Here is a 7,884-nt window from a genome sequence, read left to right as displayed (position 1 = left end):
CAAGTAGGCCGGGAATACTCATTATTCTTCTCATACATAGAAGTACTAGAGTACCATGTCCGGAAGACTTTTCTCAATTCTTAGAACGACCATGTCCATCAAACTTTTCACTTTCCATTGTAATTCTCTTTTTCTCCATCTTAAGCTTGGATTTCTCTAATTGTTGAGCAAATACTATTATTTGGGAGATATTCATATCATCTACAAGCATTGCTATGTGACACTCTTCTTCCACTAGTTTGGACACCCCTGTCATGAATCCATTCATCAAGTATCTAGGGTTTGCTACCACACTTGGGGCCTATTTAGACAATTGAGTTAACTTCAATGCATACTCCTTAACACTTAACTTTCCTTGCTTGAGGTTTATGAATTTCCCCAACTTAGCCTTCCTCAATTCCCTAGGAAAGAATGTATCAAGGAAAGCCGACTTAAAAGTCTCCCACTCTATGGGACCCGCCCTTACCAGCCTAGAATCCTTCCATTGTTCAGGCCAAACTTGAGCTGCATCTTTCAATTGGTAAGTGGTGTAGCTCCACTTTCTCCTTAGAAGTCAATCCCATAATAGCAAGAGTCTTATAAACCTCATATATGAACCCATTTGGATTTTCCTCCACCTTGGAGCCACTAAATTCGGAAGGTTCATCCTCAAGAAATCCCTAATTCTATAAGAACGCGTTCCCCCTATAGGGTTAGCCACCACTCCCTATTGGCTTGGGCCGTCAAGGCTTGGGCCAACAAATTCATAAAAATCCTAAATTCCTCTAGAGTCACATTCTCCACTTGAGGAGCATTAGGAACTTGAGGAGGGACTTGATTCCCTTGGGGAGGAACCTCTTTATTCTCAATGCCATCTCCTTCCCTTCTAGCATTAGCTCTAGTGTTAGCCATAACCTGGAAAAAATAGTAGGCAAACATTAGAAGATGGGCTTACTCAAGTCAAACTATCTGGCACGATTTGAAGAATGAAGAAGTGAAACTTTTCCTAAGCATCCCATAGCCTCCTACTCATAGATGTTTCGCGATTCACACCGATGAATAAGACTCTACTAGACGTGGTTTTGATACATCCTAGGACCTATCATAACCTGGCTTTGATACTAAGTTTGTCATACACTCTAGAAATTAGGGCATCCTTCAAGTCGGAACATGGTGTACTTGACCTCTCGGATGTCTTGTACAAGCCCTTAGACATCATTCATTACACATATATGAAAAGTAGTGAGGAGTTAAATCTTTTCTTTCAAAACATAATGCTGAATCATTTCATAAAACTTCTAACATATGTCTCAAAACCATCTATGACGTCACGAGTACAATAGTCTTGGTCACAACCTATAAAAGTCTAAACATAGAAAAGAACATAAAAGACATCATAGTGGTGGTGTCCTCGGATGCTATGAGGATTCACCAATATTCACTTCTTGAAAGACTTGGAAACTCTACCATTGAAAGAAACTCAATCTCCTCAAGACCCTACATTGGATTAGGATGTACGCAAAATATGTGTTATTACAAAATGTACCAAATATGGAAACTATCATACCAAACATAAGATATCTCAAAGGGTTAGTCAATAATAGTCATAATCATAAGAGAGAAAAGCATAAGCATAACATGTATATCATAAGCATAATAAAACATCATAAAGCATATAAGAGTTCATACTTAACTCATTCTCCTTCTTACTCAAATGAACTACTTCACAAGCCACCTCCTATTATACTTGTGCAGATCTAAGTTAGCATTCCATACTACTACCGAAGCTAAGTACATCTCTTTGGTCATTCTTGATCATAATCCACTTTAATAATTAAGAACTTAAGTTCATAATAACATATGAGCACTATGACCCTAGGCCACCACCAAGCACACTTGTACAATGCATGTGAAGCATCCCATTCAACCTCACACACAAAATATTTCTTGAAGTCATCCTATTCTCTTTTATTTTAATTTAGGAGTCTCTAGTAGACCTACTTCATATTGACAGTCAATCATGCCATGTAAAGCAACCATATCCACTACCCAAGCTAAACATACATATCATAGGGGTCATGTCTAGGTAGTTTCAAGTCAAACGTGTGCCATGTATGGATAGCATCCCAGACTACCATCCACACTAAGTAATTCTCACTACTAGAAATTCGTTGATTTCTGATTGCAAAATTAGTTGGAATGTAGTTGGAAAATGGGATTTGCTGATGACCTTCCAACTACTTTATAGTAGTCGGTATCTTGAGCGTCGAAAATTCGTTACCGACTATTGTAGTCGGCGTTTTTCGACTACGGTAGTAAAAAAATATAAAACAACAACTGACCATTAAGTACCTAAATGGCCGACTACTGTAGTTGGAAACTATTAAAATATTAATTTAATGATTAAAACATGCCGACTAGTGTAGTCGATAATAATTTAATAAATAAACAATGCCGACTACTGTAGTCGGTAAAAATTACAATAATAATTTAATAAATAAACAATGCCGACTACTGTAGTCGGTAATAATTAAAATAATAATTTAACTAATAAATAATGCTGACTACTATAGTTGGTAAGTAATAATATAATAATAATATAATAAAAATAATGCCGACTACAGTAGTCGTAATAGTTAAACAATTAAATAATTAATTAATATATATTTCTTTGGTAGACCACCTGCTAAATTAATTCCATCATCCATCCACAAAAACTCAAAAAAAAAAAAATCAAACATCGAATACATTCCAAAACATTCATATTGGATTCTATTCAATTCAATTGAGTCTAAAATCCCAAACATCACCAAAATCATGTCTAATAAGTATTAAGTTGTTATGCAAAAAAAGGAAGTAAAATGTTCAAAACATGCCTAAGAAAATATCTAAACAACTATAAAATAATCTACTCTTCATCAGAGTCAGTCCCTTCACTTTCATCAGATTCAACCAATGTTTCTCCATGAATTTTTGCACTTTAGCAAAGTTAGCTTCAGATTTTTGAAGTCGTTCTGTAAGCTCTAAACTTTGTCTTCGCATCGCTTCCATTTCTTCCGAAGATTGAGAAGTAGAAGCACCAAACAACAATGATGATGGATGAAACGAGGAAGGTTGTGATCCCATTCCGTAAACTATACCTTTCTTCACACCTCCTGCCACATTTATCCATATAGATGTAATACCACTAGATGATGAGGAATCAACCTCTGAAGTAGGATGTGTCTGACGCCATTCATCCAAGTCTCTCTGAAATTGAACGTGAAATAAATGTATATATAAATCAATAATTTTATATCTTTCAGACATAATACACAATTAATTAAAAAGATAACTTTCTAGCTTGTCATCTCTCTGTACTTTTCATCTCAATCATGCTATTCATTCTTAAACTAATTCTATCTTTCTTACATTAACCACTTCATGTTCTTATACTAATTTAAGCTAATAGTATTATGTTATTTGTTACTTAAGCTCATTTTGTATTTTGCTTGTAAAGGGTGTGTTATATAATATAATAACTCTATCGACTCATTAGCCATCTATACTGAACAGTTAATACTAGTCCAAATTGCAGTAAATATTTCTCATTTGGAGTGGCAGTTAACAAACATACTGATAGTAACTAGAATGACATGTGAGCTTTACTAATATCTCTTCAAAGGTATGTTTCTCAATAGTCTTCTCTCATGCTTTTTGGTTTCCTTCTGCTTAAAACTAACATGAGCAGTGTCATCCCATCTCCCAGCAATAGTATACAAATTAGATAAAAGAACAACATGTCTAAAGTGTACAACACAACTTCTCAGGGCAACAAATTAATTAGATATATCACCTCCACATGGAGCACTTCTTTGGTATTTTCTATGGATCAATAACACCTGTTCTGCATGTTGTTTTTCCTTAAATCATCAAAGGAAAACTCATGTTCTGCAGTCTTATGGAAAGGGAAGGGGAAATAAGGGGATTTTGATATAGCAGATACAGGGTAAGATTTGTTGATGAAACAAACACAGTAAGTCATAAATATAAAACAAGCACTAACTCTTTAACTGCAACACAAGTAGGGTTGAAAGGGAAAAGGGTGCATCTGTTGCTTCAGGAGAATTTCCACAATAGGACTTCAAATTGCTGATTAGTAGCAAGGGTGAATCCAAATTATATTGGATTTGACCATAAATCAAAAGTTGCTCTTCATAGTATAGTCAATAAAGTAAAAACGCAATGAAGTTCACACCTGAAAAGCTGAAAGCATATATATAGCACGCACAACCTAACTAAGGAGTGATGGAGCTAAATACACATAATCAATTTAACTCATACTCTATATATCTCACTTCTACTCTGCCAAAACATGTCACTATAATAATCCTCCAGTAATTTACGGTTACTATAACACTCTTATAACAACCTATATACTTACTTAGTTACAAATGCATAACAATAGCATAGCAGAACATGCCATGTAGATGATAGAGCAAGTAATTCAGTGAGGAAAATTGAAGCATATATCCTCTTAACAATATGAGAATCCTGGCTCTAATATTCATGGGACCATTTTCCAGAAAAAACAGAAAAGGCTTACACATGTCACACACTTAAAAATCAACGAGCAGACAATAAAGAAAAGCAAATTCATACATTTTAAAAGAGCAATCTATCTTGGATGCAAGTGGAAGTTCAAACTAATAAACTGTTCTCACATGAAGGTTGAATCTAACTTAAAATGGTCAAGCTATTACATGATTTCATCATCTTAAATTGCACACACTTCTGGCCTAGGGGTTAACATTCAAATACAAATGCAAACACATCCAATAATTGTACTTAAACATTAAAATCTTGCATGCACTAGATACAAGACTAAACAAGTGTTTGGAGTCTTTTAACCACTTTTTGAAATTCACTAACCACCGAATTAATGACTTGCCCTTAAATCAAAAATAGGTTATTGAAATTTGGCAACAATTTTTAAAGCTGTAAAAAATATATAAATCAAAAGGGATTATACTCTTCCTAATCTACACCAATTTCAAATTTGTGCCAAAGAAACTAGGTAATGAGAAAACTTTGGCCCATCTTCTTGAATGCCTTCTTTATAAAACTATCAAAGTGCATTCGTCTTAACCTTAATCACTCACCATCTATAAGCAAACAAATAATAGCTTGGAATTCAGAGTTTTTTGGCAAAAAACTTCCCTTATGTATACTGAAAACTTAATGTACATCCTTCAACTATCATATTGAACAAAAATTATCCTTAATGTATTCAAAACTTAGCAACTTTAATCCTTATGTGAAACTTCTGTTAAAAAACATTACGGACCCAGTCTCATGTGCAAGTCATACGAGTACAAGCATCCTAAAATGAGTTCGCTAGGTGTATTATGTCCTGCTTGTCAAAATTAAAGCTTTTCTGAGTTAATTTTTGGCCAACAAGTTAGTAGGAATGAATTTAGAATTCTCCATCTTAATAAAAATTGTAATATAAGTTGCTTTGTACAATGAGACTCAATATTGGTTGTAACCAACTAAATGTGTTGGGCAAGATCCTCTCGCCTTAGAATCAAGAAGCAATAGATAAAGGTTGTACACCAAATTCTACCTTACATTTCAATTTTATCTGCTCTATTCTTGGTATACAAAATGCTTTTGTACAACAAGTAACCAACTAAATGTGTTGGGCAAGATCCTCTCATCTTAGAATCAAGAAGCAATAGATAAAGGTTATCCACCAAATTATACCTTACATTTCAATTTTATCGGCTCTATTCTTGGTATACAAAATGCTTCTGTAGCACGACTAGTTTTTTCCATGAAGAGATTAGTCCTCTATAGGGAAAGAGCTACTGATATGTATTTAGCTTTTCGGATATTCTTTTGGTCAGATAACAACACATTTAATGTAGGTGTACATGACCAATGCACAATATTCTTCTATTTGTGACTTACGTCCTCAAGTCCGTAATTTCTCTAATCCAAATTTCATACACTGTTTGGATTGTAATTAATGTACCCATAAGAACCCAACAACCTTTAAATCTTTCACACACCCCAAATTTCATCAAACTTCACCAAGTAAGAAAGCCTCCTATAGCAGTACTCTTTTACTTTCATATGACCCCAACACTAAAATTAGAATTTAGGTAGGAAAATCCTTCTATAGCAGTACTATTTTAATCGTCCTAAATTTCATCAAAATACATGAGTTAATGCATCTGTTAAAATCTTAAGTAACACTGAGGCAACATAGAAAGCGAGAAACACTGAGGCAACAACTATATACCAATTTTAAAAAAATTAGAGTTCTATGTTACCCAATAAAAGAGAAACCCTAAAGAGGAGGATAGTTTACATTACCTCAAAAAATTGAAACCTAAAGATTTCATTCATTACATTACAAAATTTCACCAAAATACATGAGTTAATACATCTGTTAATAACCTTAAGTAACACTGAGGCAACATAGAAAAAGAGAAGAAGTTACACAACAACAATATACCAATTTGAACGAAATTAGAGTTCATTCATTACGTTACCTCAATAAAATTGAAATCTAAAGAGGAGAGTTTACAATACCTCAAAAAATTGAAATCCTAAGGAGGAGGAGAGTTTACATTACCTTAAATTTGAAACCTTAAAGTGAAAAATCTGATTCTCTTTCAAACGATGGGAGCTCTGTTAAGATGGAAGCTCTGTCAAACGATGGGAGAACTATCACGATGGGAGTGAAACATTTTGGAAACAGTGAGAGAACTGAGAGAGTTAGGTTAAGTAAATATTATAATTAATATAATATTACTTTACCCAATTACAGTAGTAGAAAAGTTTAATTAATTTTTAAATAAAAAATATTGCAACAAAGTCGACTACAGTTGTCGCTATTTAAAAAATAAATAAATTATTTAAACAAGTTACCGACTACCGTAATCGGAAAGCCGGTCAATTATTTCGTTAGTATTTTTCACACAACTTACTACTTTCGTAGTCGAAATTATAATAAGGTAAAGTTAAATTTTTTTTATAATAACGTAAATTTTAATATACCGATCACTGTAGTTTGGAAAATTATCTAGACTCGCGACCACACATTTGTAATCGGCAATTATAGTCGGAAAACACCTTATTTCTAGTAGTGGATCTCTAGACTAACCTAATCCAAGCTAAATAAGGAAGTAAACACCCATCCTAACTATCATGCAACCAATCATGTAGATGCAAGCTAATTATAGGGGAGCAGGAATCCTCGACCCTAATTTATCATGAGAAACTAATCCCAAGCTAATTCATGTAATGCATATGCATACATGAAAAACTATCATGAAATGCACCTACCATGCATGTCAAGCTAACATTAGGAGAGTATAAGTCATTCTCCTAAATTGTTTAGGCTTAACCAATTCAAGCTATCATGAAGGCATTCTAGTTATGCTACTTCAATCTAATATTAGGAGAGCTTCAATACTTAATCCCAAGCTATCACGAGAACCACCATTCCCAAGCTATCATGATCAAACATTCTAGCAACACATGACCAAGCTAAACATGAGGGAGATTACTTCCTCCATCCCAAGCTATCATGAGATTCATCACCTCAAGCTATCATGAGGCCTACCATCTCAAGCTAACACACCTTGGTCTTATCTTACTAAGTCAACTAAACAAGAAGAGGATATTCAATACAACTTCAAGCTATTCTTGTTCATCATGTCCTGATTCATTTTAGGTTATTAGGTCAACCTAGCATCCATCTATGTGAGAGAACTTGCTTCTCCTATCATGTTCATGTCCAAGTATAGAAGAGAAAGAAAACCAATCCCTTCATAATGACTTCATCCCAAAAGCCCTAGAATCAAATGGAATAACATCCCATAATCTATTATTACCCTTTATTTATCATGATCT

General features: G+C 34.0%; 1 long non-coding RNA gene across 1 annotated transcript; it reads right to left on the bottom strand.

Annotated features, from left to right (window-relative positions):
• Positions 1–2,703: 2,703 nt before the first annotated feature.
• On the bottom strand, positions 2,704–6,755 carry LOC107029481. Its single transcript, XR_001458011.2, has 2 exons — positions 6,602–6,755; positions 2,704–3,228 (listed from the first exon to the last, which is right to left on the bottom strand). It is a non-coding gene; the product is annotated as an uncharacterized LOC107029481 (long non-coding RNA).
• Between the last annotated feature and the right edge of the window lie 1,129 nt (positions 6,756–7,884).

Source organism: Solanum pennellii, chromosome 9 (assembly GCF_001406875.1).
Source record: "Solanum pennellii chromosome 9, SPENNV200".
Classification (NCBI taxonomy): domain Eukaryota; kingdom Viridiplantae; phylum Streptophyta; class Magnoliopsida; order Solanales; family Solanaceae; genus Solanum; species Solanum pennellii.
Note: the sequence above shows the minus strand (reverse complement) of the source record. Positions and strands in the feature narration are given on the sequence as shown.